Source organism: Aedes aegypti, chromosome 3, assembly GCF_002204515.2.
Source record: "Aedes aegypti strain LVP_AGWG chromosome 3, AaegL5.0 Primary Assembly, whole genome shotgun sequence".
Taxonomy (NCBI): domain Eukaryota; kingdom Metazoa; phylum Arthropoda; class Insecta; order Diptera; family Culicidae; genus Aedes; species Aedes aegypti.
The window spans coordinates 216,706,427-216,719,564 of NC_035109.1; the positions used below are offsets into that span (position 1 = coordinate 216,706,427).

The 13,138-nt window shown below is 35.4% G+C and overlaps 1 protein-coding gene across 3 annotated transcripts in view; it reads right to left on the minus strand.

Moving 5' to 3' along the window:
- Positions 1-6,992: 6,992 nt before the first annotated feature.
- The window catches only part of LOC5568022 (small conductance calcium-activated potassium channel protein), an 806,025-nt gene continuing 799,879 nt past the window's right edge, over positions 6,993-13,138 (minus strand). For all 3 annotated transcript variants that reach the window (XM_021853723.1, XM_021853725.1, XM_021853724.1), the window contains one exon: positions 6,993-11,005. The gene's annotated coding sequence lies outside the window, so the exon portion shown is untranslated. The remainder of the gene's footprint in view (positions 11,006-13,138) is intronic.

Genomic DNA, 13,138 nt, shown 5'->3' on the forward strand with positions numbered 1-13,138 from the left:
GTAACGATGTAATTTTTCGTTTCTTAAAAGTATCAGCCGTATCAGAAACTGTTTGTTTAATATCCAATTCAACTTGATCCATATATAAATAAGTTAAAATTTTGTATATGTGTTTTTAAAATTTGAGAATTGTTTAACGTATTGATGAAAGTTTAACTTTCATCGCAATATATCGTTCAGAATAATTTGTTTCCATTATGTTTACTCTCTAGTTTTAAGATTTAAGGCTACTTTTATCGAATCTGTTTAGAAACTCAATGGCACCCGAAATGACTACACTATACTCGAATTCCGGTTTATACGCTCGAATAATAGTCCAACGCAGAACGGAATCAAATTCGAAAATGCTTGAGTAAACTTAAGTTTGAACAAATGAGAATATGAACTAACGCAATGATACATTTTTAGGTAACATAAATGCTGATTTTTTGTTAAAACTTTGAGCTGTCACATTCAAATGTTCTCTGAAACCATAACTGAAGCAAGTGAAGGTCTGTCTCTCTTTCATGATGCGTTACGTAAGTATCTTATTTTATCTCTTAGTCGTTTTCTAGATACTTTCAGTGCATAACTGTCGGACTGTAAGATATGGATTTAGAAGAGGGAAGATGGTTTTCTTTTGGATTTATGTCCACCCATGATGGTTGAAGAATAACTTTTTGTTTTACTGATTCCGGAAACTGACATTTATGATAGGTTTTGCTTTTAGGTTTGTGCATTTCGATTTTTTTACTAATCTTCCGTTAATGTATCCTTAAACTGTCTACATTTATAACTTAAACTAATCAATATCTCATCTTTTATTTCAGGAACGACCTAGTTTTTTCTTCCGATTGGACTGAGCGATGGAACAATTGATTTTGGCGCAAAGGTGGGATTCGCGGTTTGTGAAAATCTTTTGAGGGTTCAATACAAAACTAATGAAGTCGTTTGTGTGGAGATGAATGAATGGTTGGGATAGTATCATATTGTTTGTTTTAATTCTTCAATATTTAAGGCCAAATACCGTAAGTGAGACAATTCACGATACATTTCCAACGTCTGACGAGTGTTCTATAGGTCAATAACTAATTCAATAAGCTGATGGCCCTACTTGTTTCCTTTGCACGAAACCATTCTATGAATTATTTGATAATACCCAATTCTAGTCAGATTTGTAGCCAATTAGTAACTCATGCCGATTTTAGTTATGGCATTGTTTCTGTTACATTATAAAGTTCGTATACAGTGATTCTTTATTGGTTCGAGCATATATAACATACATCTGTAGCAATACCTAAAAACAATGCAAACTGACAAAACTCACATAGCAGCTTATTTACAAAAATAAAAATATTTGGCGGCCATATTGAATTTGGCCGCCATTTTAGAATTCATCGGAAAAAACTGAATTTTCATGGTGTTCGCAAACACCGATTTTAAAAGTTTTCGCAGCATTCAAAAGCAGAGCTAGTTTTACACAAATTATGGAAAAATCAGAAGTGTATGTTTTTCTTAAAATCAAAAGTAATCTGCGATTTTGCACAACATAATATTTTTTGTTCGTAAATTTATTTGGTCATTAATTACACTAGCACGATACGAAATGTTTTACAAAAGCACACATAACTATTCATTTGAACAAAACACCTCTGATTTTTTAAGTATTTTGTGTAAAACTAGCTTTCCGATGATGCAAAAACTTTTAACAAGTATTAAAATGGTTCAGATCACCATGGAAATTTAGTTTTTTTTTTATAAAGGCCAATATGGTGGCTAAATTCAATATGGCCACCAAATATTTTTATTTTTACAAACGAAGCTCTTATACTTTCGATTTTCAAAACCATGTTATTGTTAAGAAGTTGTTGAAATTTCTAAGTTATGGCAGTTTGAGTGAGCCAAGAACTGTCAAAAATCAAGGGGTCCTCAAAAACTGTTTCAATTGTAACTAGGGGTCCATCAACTTGACCAACCGATTACAGTGTTTTTCCTAATGCTTTCGAATCAGCATAAATTTGAAAATTTTGAAAGACCAAGTGTAAATGGTGGGCCGGACTCAGCGAGAATTACTCAATATCCAAATGTGGTGTAAAATGCGTACCTATTCGTACCTAGACAGACGACAGAATTTTGACAAGATTTCAAAACGTGATGGGAGAGCAATCTCATCATTCTCGCGATCCTAATATAAAAATGGTATAGCACGATCGGCAAAAATATATTCAAAAACGTTTTCTTCTGAACAGGAAACAAACATAAAAAAAAATATTGCAAATGGAGCCTCGAAAGCCAAGCGCACGTAACTTTGATTTTGAACACGACTAAACATTAGGGTGCAGCATTTTTCAAAAGTTCTCAAAACCAAAAATTCGTGTGATCTAATGAATTCAAATCACATAGAGGTAGAGAAACCTCAAAGTTTGAGCTAAAAATATTAATTATTATTTTGAGGTGGCGCAAGCGTCTTGAAAGTGAAATTTCAAGTTATAAACAATGGCTTTCAGTGAATTCACCACAACTTCGTTATTTTCTAATCAATTTTGGAACTTTTAACACCATTATCTTCAAAATTATGAAAACTTTGTATAACACTAAATTAGTCTAAAATCGAAACTAGTCTTAGTCAAAAATAGTTTTTTTTTAATTTTTCCTCATATAACTAAAAAATTCATTTCTGTTTGACCATAACTTCATTAATACTCAATTGATTCCAAATCTTTTTGCATGTTTTAGGAGCAAATTCAGATGTTTTTAAACTGTTCATACAACACTTTTTTTCAAAAATGGTTTTGACTTAGTTATTTATCAAAAGACACATGATTTTTCAATAAAATAAATCAAATTTCTTTGGATTGTTTGATTTGTTCCGTCGTAAATTGCATTTCCTCTATAAAACTTAAGTTTAAAAAGCATCTTGTTTTAATTACGAGTTGAAAAGTGCATATATTTTTTAACATGTGCAAAAAAATGTGTATCAAAATTATTTAAAAACTATAGCAAAGTCCTTTTCAAAGGGTTAACAAATGAGAAAACTGTTGAAATGTTCAACTGGCAAAAATTGTAGAAATTAGCATTTTTCGATCAAAAATCACGTTTTATGCAGTTTTTATTGAATAACTTGGTCAAAACAATTTTAGGCGAAATGTGTTGTATGCACAGTTTGAAAACAACTAAAGTTCAAAAACATGGTAAAAGATTTGGAGTTGTCTAAGTATTTATGAAGTTATGGTCAATTAAAGATTACTTTTAAGTAAAATGAGGAGTAAACTACTTTTTACTTAAACTTTTGATTTGGATTTTAGTTACGTTTGATGTTCTACAAAGTTTTTATTAGTTTAATTTCTAAGGAAATGATGCTAAAAGTTTCAAAATTGGTTGAAAAATAACAGAGTTATGCTTACTTCAATGAAGGTCATTTTTTATAACTTAAAAATTTACCTTCAAGTCGCTTGCGCCACCGCTAAATGTTAATATTTTTGGCTCAAATTTTGAATTTTCTCTTTTATGAGATTTGGTTTCAGAAGAGCACACGAATTTTTGTTTTTGAGAGCTTTTGAAAAATAAGGCACACTCTACTGAACATCGACTAGTTGTTGAAGAAGCACTGGTTTGGCCAGACTATGACTATTTAAAAACAATATATGGCAAGCTCTGTATGCACCACATATACGTTAAAAGGAAGTCTTCAATCCATATTATGTATGACAAATATTGAATTTGAGCTGAAATCATTTTCCATTTTTTTTTATTTTCAGAAGTTAATTTTGGTCTGCTTTGAAACCCCAAGAAGCGCAAGTTGGGATCAAAGCGTATAAGTGACAAAAACCTTTTAAGTTCGACAGTTTTTAAGTTTTTCAGCAATATTTTACTCCGTACAAATTATATGAGAGCCAAAAAATAAGCCAATACGAGTTATGTTTTTTTTAGATGGAAATAACACTCGAAAATACTGTTAGAGCACAATTATGTTTGATTCCTACTTTAAGAGAACTGAAACGGTTTAGTATCCAACAAATCTATAGCCGGTTCTTTCGGGCATTACGTCCGAATAGCCACAACCGATATATTTTAAACGGTGCAAAACTCTTCATTTATAATGTTAAACATCAGATCTCAATGATTTACATAAATTAAAATGATTGTCATTGAAAATAAATAAAGGTATTTTGGCATGTCCCAAAAAATAACCCTTTTTCACCCGACTTGACCCAGTGACCCACCAGAATAACTCCGGCCACAAGAATATTTCCGAGTTCCTCTGGCTACTTCTAGAAACTAGATATGTGGGCCAGTGAACTGACAAAAAATCATTTGAATCCGTTAAGAATTCGCTGAGCGGTGAGGGTTTCAATATTTTTGCTCTCACTCAGGCCTATACGGGTTAAAGGCATAAGCATAAGCATTGATGACCGTACAATAGGGTCCTAAAATTTTTAATGAAATCTTGTTTTTATTTAATAAGACGAAAGAGTATGTTCTGGCTACCACTTTAGCAATTTTTCATGTTCAAATAACGATTATATCACATTTAAAATTAAATTACAAAAATAGGTTCAACTTTGAACCTTGACACTTTAGATCATGTTTGACATTCACTGAGTCGGCAAAAACACCACAGGGGCTCATCTTTTTAACATTGGGGTTGTTCCTATTTGACATTTCGGAAGGGACACGGAAAACAAAATACACCCAAAATTTGAGTTTAAACCAAAGGGTGTGATAAAATCCCAGAAATCCGAAAAAAATGTTTTTAGGTCGTAAACCAACGAAAATCATACAAAAATTGAGTAAACATGTGATTCTGGCCTAAACTTAATCGTTTGGTACTAAAATTAGGACAGGGCTTTAGGACCCTATTCGAAGTTGCTACTTCGTGATTGACCGGAAACAGAATCCGCTTACTCAGGCGACAAATTTCACTCCGTCGACGCGAAAAACCGATTCCGAAAACATGTCACTTCGGCAACGCGAAAACAGAATCTGCTTACTCGGGCTTCACGCAGCACACTGCCCAGCGAAATGTCAAACCGAGAAAAAAAATGCTTTTCACTTCGACGCAGTGTTGCCACACAATGAGAATATATACTAAGGTGTGGAAGAAGAAGCAAAGGCTATGTATTAGTACAGAGAAAAAACGTAAACAAAAATAACTACGTCACTAATTTACATGGCTTCTTATGGGAACTCGTTCGCTTGTAGTAGTGAAACATTTTGCACTGTACACGGATGTCACGCACACTAAGTGTCTTCTTCCTCACCTCGGTATATATTCTCATTGGTTGCCACATATTTTTCGAATCTCATCTGTGATTTTCACCTTAGGTCAACCTCCAAAAATCTTGGTAAAAATCTGTGTGGTGCAAAAATCCAAAATTTATGTTTTTAGATCGAGAAGAACCTTTGCAAACGTATTATTAGTAATTTAAAGATGCATAATTGCTTCTAAAAGTTCAAATACTTAAGATTTTGAGAAAAAATAAACAGAGTAATGGCATTTTAGCTTTATATCTTCCAAAATTGAGTGCTTAACTCGTGAAATATTCTAAAATCTTAAAAATATGTTTTATCTAAAAAATCTGTGATCTGTGATAACAGATATCTGTAGACAAAAACAGACAAAAAATTGTGTAATTACAGGTCAATCTGTACATGTGGCGCGAAAAACCGATTCCGAACACATTTCACTCGGTAGACGCGAAAACCGAATACGTTTTCTTGGGCTTCACGAAGCACACTCCTATGTACAGTTTCTAAAATGCCCTACTTTCTCGCAATATCTTGTGCACAAGTCAGTGGCGCAACCGAGGGGGGTTTTGAGGGTCAAATCCCCCCAGAGCAGAAAATTTTCATAAGAATTATTGAATATATTTTTGAAATTCAACATTAAATTAACAAACACCGGAGAAGTAAGTTGTTTTAACAATTATTTTGTTCTATGTTGAGGAACAGGGTCCTGTGTGACATCCTGTTTTTATTTAATAACACGAAAGAGTATGTTACTGCAACTACTTTGGCAACTTTTCCCGCCCAAATAACGGCTATATCATATTTAAACTTTAAATTTAAAAATTGGGTCTATAAATGAACCTTCACACTTTCGATCACGTTTGCTTAGGCGACAAAAACACCACAGGGGTTTTAGTTTTGACACTGGGGTTGTTCCTATCTTACATTCCGGAAGAAGCACGGAAAACAAAATACACACAAAATGGGAGTTTAAGCCATTGAGTAAACATGTGTTTTTTACCTAAATTAAAGAGTTTGGCACTTAAATAAGCTACAGGTTTTTCAATAGAATTTTGCCAAACAAACATGCAGATATGTATGTATATCGGGACCGTTTGAAAAGCTGATCGGTACAAAATACAATGTTTAGAAAAATCTTTCAGTTGGCTCAGCATTTAGCTGAATTTTATGACCTCCAAAGAGCACATGAATTTCCGGAAAACAATTTTCAATGATAACAAATAACAATTCTTGGAAATATTAAGGGAGATCGTGGTTCCGTGACGTAGCTGAAAAATCACAAATTTTCATCTATAATCTGGAAATGCTTTGAAATCTGCAATGTTAATTTGTCTTCAACTGCTAATGAAAATCGCAATGCTTTTTACTGTGACTTGCGCTGAAAGATAAGTCTGTTCGTTAAGAAACTTGAAAACGTATGCAAGGAACAGGACAGACGGAGAATGATCGAATGCTATCCTAATGTGGTTTGGTAAAATTTTGAACTATCGACGAAAAAAGTAGATTAAAACGATATCAGATTCCGTTTACCCATTCATATCCAAAAAGTAGAATCTGAGGCAATGTTTATAACGAATGAAATGTTCTTTAAAACCTGAAGATTTTCCATATTTCGGAAAACTTTTGGAAGCAAAATTTCACCAGTTACAATAGATTTCCTTTGAGTAGCGTTGTGAATTTATATAAAAATTTATGCCCAGGGTGGACGAGAAAAGCTTAAGTTTGCATATGTTGTTACGTTTTTTCTTTAATGTTAATCTGGCAATATGTTTAATTTTTTCTTCTCGGAATTTTTCATACCCATTTCACTTTCTCTAAAACACATTACCTTCAAGTTCATAAAACCCCCCCTAGAGCCAAATCCTGGTTGCGCTACTGGCACAAGTCATATAAACAATCAAACGTATCGTTCTGAAAATGCTATTCCATGTGTGCAGCGAGTACACAAGGTTATCAAAATAGAAATCGTGAAGGCCATTGTGGCGAAATTGTAGTTTACGTATCAAGCTGCAGAATGATTTTTGCAGCACGAGTCATACATATCTAACGAGGCTAGTCAAGTTGAATAATTACTACGAGTGCTCTAAAAATCGAGTTCTGCAACAAGTTGTGTACAATTTTGTAGATCAGTAGTCATGTCGGGATGCACTCAGCATTATTTTTCAATTTCAATTCAATCGTTGTGTTTACATGATTCATTACAAAACTAAAAACTGTTGCTTAATGAAAAAAAGCGTTGCGTAATAGTAATTGTGGAATAGGGTAACGACTGTTTATATTGTTCTAAAATGCCAGCGGTAAAAAGTACAGATAACAACCTTTCGAATATGCAGTTTCTCTCACTGGCCGCCGAGCGGCGACACTGATGTTTGCATTCCACTCACTGATCGCGCTACGTTCGTTTCTCAAACTTAAAACACAAGCGCAAGGAAGAATACTAGTCTATAACTGTCCAAACGTATGGAAAATAATGAAAAACGTAAATTATTTGCAACTAAGAAACTGGACCGAAAAAGTAGTGATTAGAAATCAAGCGTAATGTGAATAGATAACTTTTTGTTTTTAGTTCATCTTCCGTGGAGCTTTCTTTGCTTCAGGATTTCATTTTTACTACCACTGAAAGAAAGCCATCTATTGCCTTTTCAGTTTTTAATATCGCGCTATTGCTATCTGTTGCGTGATGACTACTACGACACTGCATGATTCAGTACAGGAAAGTAGGCCGTTTCATGACGGATTGGCATGATGAAAAACAGCCTATTACGATGAGAAATAAATTATTTCAGCAGCCTTGTCTCAAAATCATGGTAGGTGTATTAAAAAAGTGCAATTTTTATATAGTAAATTATTCGAATGCGTTCAGGTGTAGCGTCTACTCTATGTTCGAATTTTGCCCTGAAATCTTTTGCTGTTCGAAATTTTTCTGTGTTCAATTTCGCCTGCATGAGATCATTCTTTTTTCTCAGTGTTTGATAGGCATAATCCGTTTCTATCAAACAGACACTGCAAGTGAAAAGTTTAAACATTTGGTTATGGAAAATCATTTGAACCATCGCTCAGTGACATGGGATTAGTTTCCTTAGTTACGTTATTTAAAGCAATTTTACCAAGACTCTTATTCGACTCTTCATTTATTTATAGAAATAATGAATTCGTTCTTCTATAAAAACGGTTATCTTTTTACATTAGGGTGTTTTCCCGTAAATTCAGCAAAACCTATTCGGATCTGCTGCAACTTTTCGGTTCGTTTCGCCTGCTTTGTCATATGCTCTGTGAGAGTGGGTTTTTATTTGGAAACCAGTGTTTTCTTTGCCATACAGGTTCACCTTGCAGCTCTGGGTTTTCTCATCCTATAAAATACGTTGAGGTATAATAAAAATCTAATAAAACTTGTGTCAAGGTTGTGCTACATTCGTCACTCGAAACTAAAGTACAGCTAGTTATCTCTGTATTTTTATTTATCTATTCGTTTTCTCATCTCGGTCTCATTCTTGCGACAGGGGGACAGTCAGCATTATAATCTGGTTTGAATACACTATCAAAGTTGCTCACTAGACTAACTGCTATATTTCTCAATTTTATGTCGGAAAATGTTAACCTTATGTTTTATCGTTTGCCTAAAATTCAGAATACTACTTTTCTTCTTCAACGGAGAGTGTGACGTTTCAGCAACTGAAATCTTTGTTGGTCCGCTTCATTTCAGCGCGGATTTAGCTTCGAATTCGTTCTTTGGAACGTTTTTTTTTGCTCGCCTTAAATGGACTCTAAGCCTACTCAGCTTGCACAGCCTGCTAAGGTTATCGTAAAATTCTACTTGGAGAAACACTCTTGTTTGTGGGGGCCTATGGTAGATTCGAGTGTGGTAGCAGGGAAAGTGGAATGAAAAGGGTCAAAATTTAGTTGATTTGTTTTAGATTGAAGAATATTTGAGCTCAGTAGCTCATAGGTGGGATTGAAAGGTTAATTTACCTTTGACTGAAAGAAGTTTCAGAGACTGTTCAGGGTTTACAAGGCACTTAAATGAGATAATTTACATATAGATTTCGATACGTTTTGTACGGTGCTTAAAAGTTCAAAAAATTAACATCTTTGAAGTCGTAACATTTGATCCGTACGTTAGGTAATCGTGAAGACAATTGTTCGTTTAATATTTGACCCATCTTGTGTGGAGGAGTTGTCTAAATTAGTTTAAAGCATTTGGCCTAATAATTCTACAAAACTTTTCGTGTTGTTATCCTTCCCGCAATTAAAAATGTACTATTTAATATCACATTACATGTGGTGTAAGTATGGACTAAACTATTTTCATATATCTTTTCTTACAATTCGAATCGCTAATGTTTCAATAGATGTGTTCAATTCATGGCCAAGGTAATCGGCTGAGATTTTGATTAGCATAACCTTCAAAACATTTTTTATTTGATTTGAGATAGATCTGCTTGGCTTTCAAGTAAACTGGCAGATTGAATCTAATCGTAACTGTTGAGCCATATGAAAAACTGTCTGAGGACACAAAGAAGCGGCGATAGCAGCAAATAAAATTTGAAACTTCTGGTACGTTCATGTTTGAGTTTAATACACAGCGGGTTGGGTTTCTTTTCAGTCTTATCTCAGCTAAGATTTAGACACTTTGACATGAGATTATCGAGCTCAAACGACAGGATTTTGTTCTTTAACACCATGACATAGCTTCACACACTGGATCGATTTGATGATTTCTGAAGATGGAATAATGTAAAACAGGTTGGTTTAATTGAGAGCTTTATTTTTCTATTTATCGTTTTCGCATTCGTATATCATGCGACAGATACAAGAATGCTGCATGCTCACAAAGTCGAGAAAATGTTTTAATCATAGTCTTCCTAAGTGGCTGCGCGATTACCGATATGGCTGACAACCGCTTGTTGAAACAAGCCTTTTCTTTTTGAATAACCAAGCAGAATTCAATATTGTCTGCAAAAACAAACAGACTTTTCAAATATTCGGAAGAAAAGGCCACCAAGACCGATTACTTAGCGGTAAACTGAGATGTTTACACAATACTATTCAGAGAAACAGACAGGATATAGCTTTACATTATTCGAATGAGCGTATCAACAATAAGAACCAGTGGGAAGTTCGCAATTGAATCCGGTGTTTTACGATCAGGATTTTCTGCTGCTATCCAGAGTTCTCCACTAAGTAATATGTTTAGTTCCGTTTCATATCTACTACTGTCTTTTAGAAACTTTTTGAAAGTTTTTCCATTACTTTTTTATAAAATATTCTCCTACATACGCTATTGAAAGCATCTACGAACAAAAGATAATGTATTGAATTTCCTACATAACTTTCAGGAGCAGTATCCATTTTGAACGTATCAATTTAAATTCGTCGGTACTCAACTTAAAGATACTTGACTAAAACTAATCATCTACTGTTCTAATGTTCTTTCCATTTCTTTCTGTCAGATCATAAATCTACTTACTTTTAATGTGACCCGGATACTCATAACGAAGACCTATTCAGCCTGTCCTCCTAGTTGTGATGGATTGCACAGTATGATTTACAACTGGTGGCGTCCTTCCGTTTCGTGTGGCTTGTTAGTTGTTATCGAATTTTATTATAATTTATCGTTAATTACTTACTAATTGCTACATAGTCTTTTTTATTAACCTTTTTTGCCGTTGCATAGCGCGCACCTATCGTTCATTCACGCTTCTCGCTCACGGTCTCATCTCTCATGTATATAATTACCATTGTTATCATTCTCATCATCGTCACTATACCACCTGCACTGTCAATGGTAGCTATTATTATTATCGTCACCATACACTTTCCATATCTTTGCATTGTTTCGCTTAGAACATCATCCATGAGTTGTTCCATGGCAATCGATGGAATGGCGAGGAGTGGTCTTTTATCATTATTGTTTTTTCGATTCATGTGAAACTTGAAGTTAATTTGGGACTGAAAAAGAAAAGAAAAGCGAGACGGATCAAGCAAACTCTATTTAGCCAAACCTCTCTCAATCGAAAATAACAGGCATATGAGAAAAACTAGTATCGATTATTGTTTTCCAAGTAATACCCAAATCAACTATGAAGGGTTTTTACAGTTTAAGTTTTTATCCATTTAAAAGGTTACAAAACATAACTGATGAAGAAAAATAACTCAAAATTTGTTCACTTAAAGACTAAGCAGCTGCCTCTCCACAAGCTGAATTAGCAATCGGAGAACATTAAAAATATCTTCCAAGCGCAACGGTCAACAATCGGCTAAACTTCTAAACAAAGATTGAACGTGTAAAAAGACAGCAAAGGCTATTTCGTCTTTGACCAGGATCATGGCCCACAGTTCGAAGTTTAGCAGTAAAAAAAAAGGTTTTAGCAAGCTATCCAGCTTGGGTCACTACGCTTAGAAGGAAAAGGAACCGTTCCATAACGAGTACTACAGACTCAGAGGTACTAAAGGAATCGAAGTTGGAGTTATGGTCGATGACTTCAACAGCTGGGTAGATTATGCCTGTGGGAAGATACCAATGGCTATTGGTATGATCTGGATCATGGCTAACGATTCGGAGAACATCAGTAGCATGCACAGTTCGAACGAAACGTGTAAATTTCTGAGACATATAATGTACATAAATGGAGCGTGGGATACCATGGATATTTACATGATATGTCATGTAAACTTGAATTATATGTCATGTAAAACAACAGGATCCTGTGTGATTACATAACATATAAAACATTTTTACATAAATTGAGACTTAAATTTCCATGACGTCATCTTTACATCGCATAAATAAAGTTTACATGAGGTGTAATCTTCATTATTTTTAACAGTGTGCGGCGTTGGTAAGCCAGCATTTGTACATCAACCCTTAGATACGCTGAATACCACTAGCGGATGACGGCTCATGATAGTAGCATGTCCGAAAGAGCTTAAAACTATGAGAACCAGAGCTGCAGGTCCAAAGCCCTGATAAAGGTGGATGATTGTGATGACTATGACCGTGGTCATCATGTAAAAAAACAAACGGACAATGCTGTATCGTGTCAGCACCGAGGAGGCAGCCTCTCTAGCACGATGTAGGTTGCGCAACCCTGGTTAGGTGGCCTATCGAAGACTCTTCACCAACCAAGAAAGGGAAAAGTAGAGCAAACGGATTAATTTTACGGCAACAGACCCGGCAACGCATAAGGGACAACGATCGGAAAGTTGGATCTTGGAACGTGAGAACTTTGAATGAACCCGCACGTGTTGGGCTGCTGCCTCGTGAACTGCGGAATGTCGGCGTGAATGTGGAAATACGCTGGCCGGAAACCGGAGAACGTGAATTCCGAACGGTGGACCCCATCGCCAACACTTCATTCAAGTACCACATCTACTAAAGCGGTGGCAACAGAGCAGAACGTGGAGTTGGCTTCATAATGATAAGGAAGCAGATGAAGCGAATTATTCGGTGGAAACCGGTAAGCGACCGAATCTGTGTGTTGATAATGAAGGGCAAGTTCTTCAACTACAGCCTGATCAACATATATGCACCAACGAACGATAAGCCCGATGACATGACGGATGAGTTCTATGAGAGCCTGGATAAGGCCTACGGAGAGTGCCCAAAACAAGACGTCAAGATAGTCATCGGCGATGCAAATGCGCAGATCGGGAAAGAAGATTTCTTCCGACACGTCATTGGAACGGAAAGTCTCCGTTACCAATGATAATGGCTTGCGGCTAGTAACCTTCGCTGCTGCTAGAGGGATGGCAATCAGCAGTACCTACTTCGCACGAAAGAATATCCGCAAACACACCTGGCGACACCCGAGTGGCGATGCCTGCTCACAAATAGACCACGTGCTGGTTGATGGGCGACATTTCTCAGATGTCATAGATGTCAGGACCTTCCGAGGCCCTAATATTGACT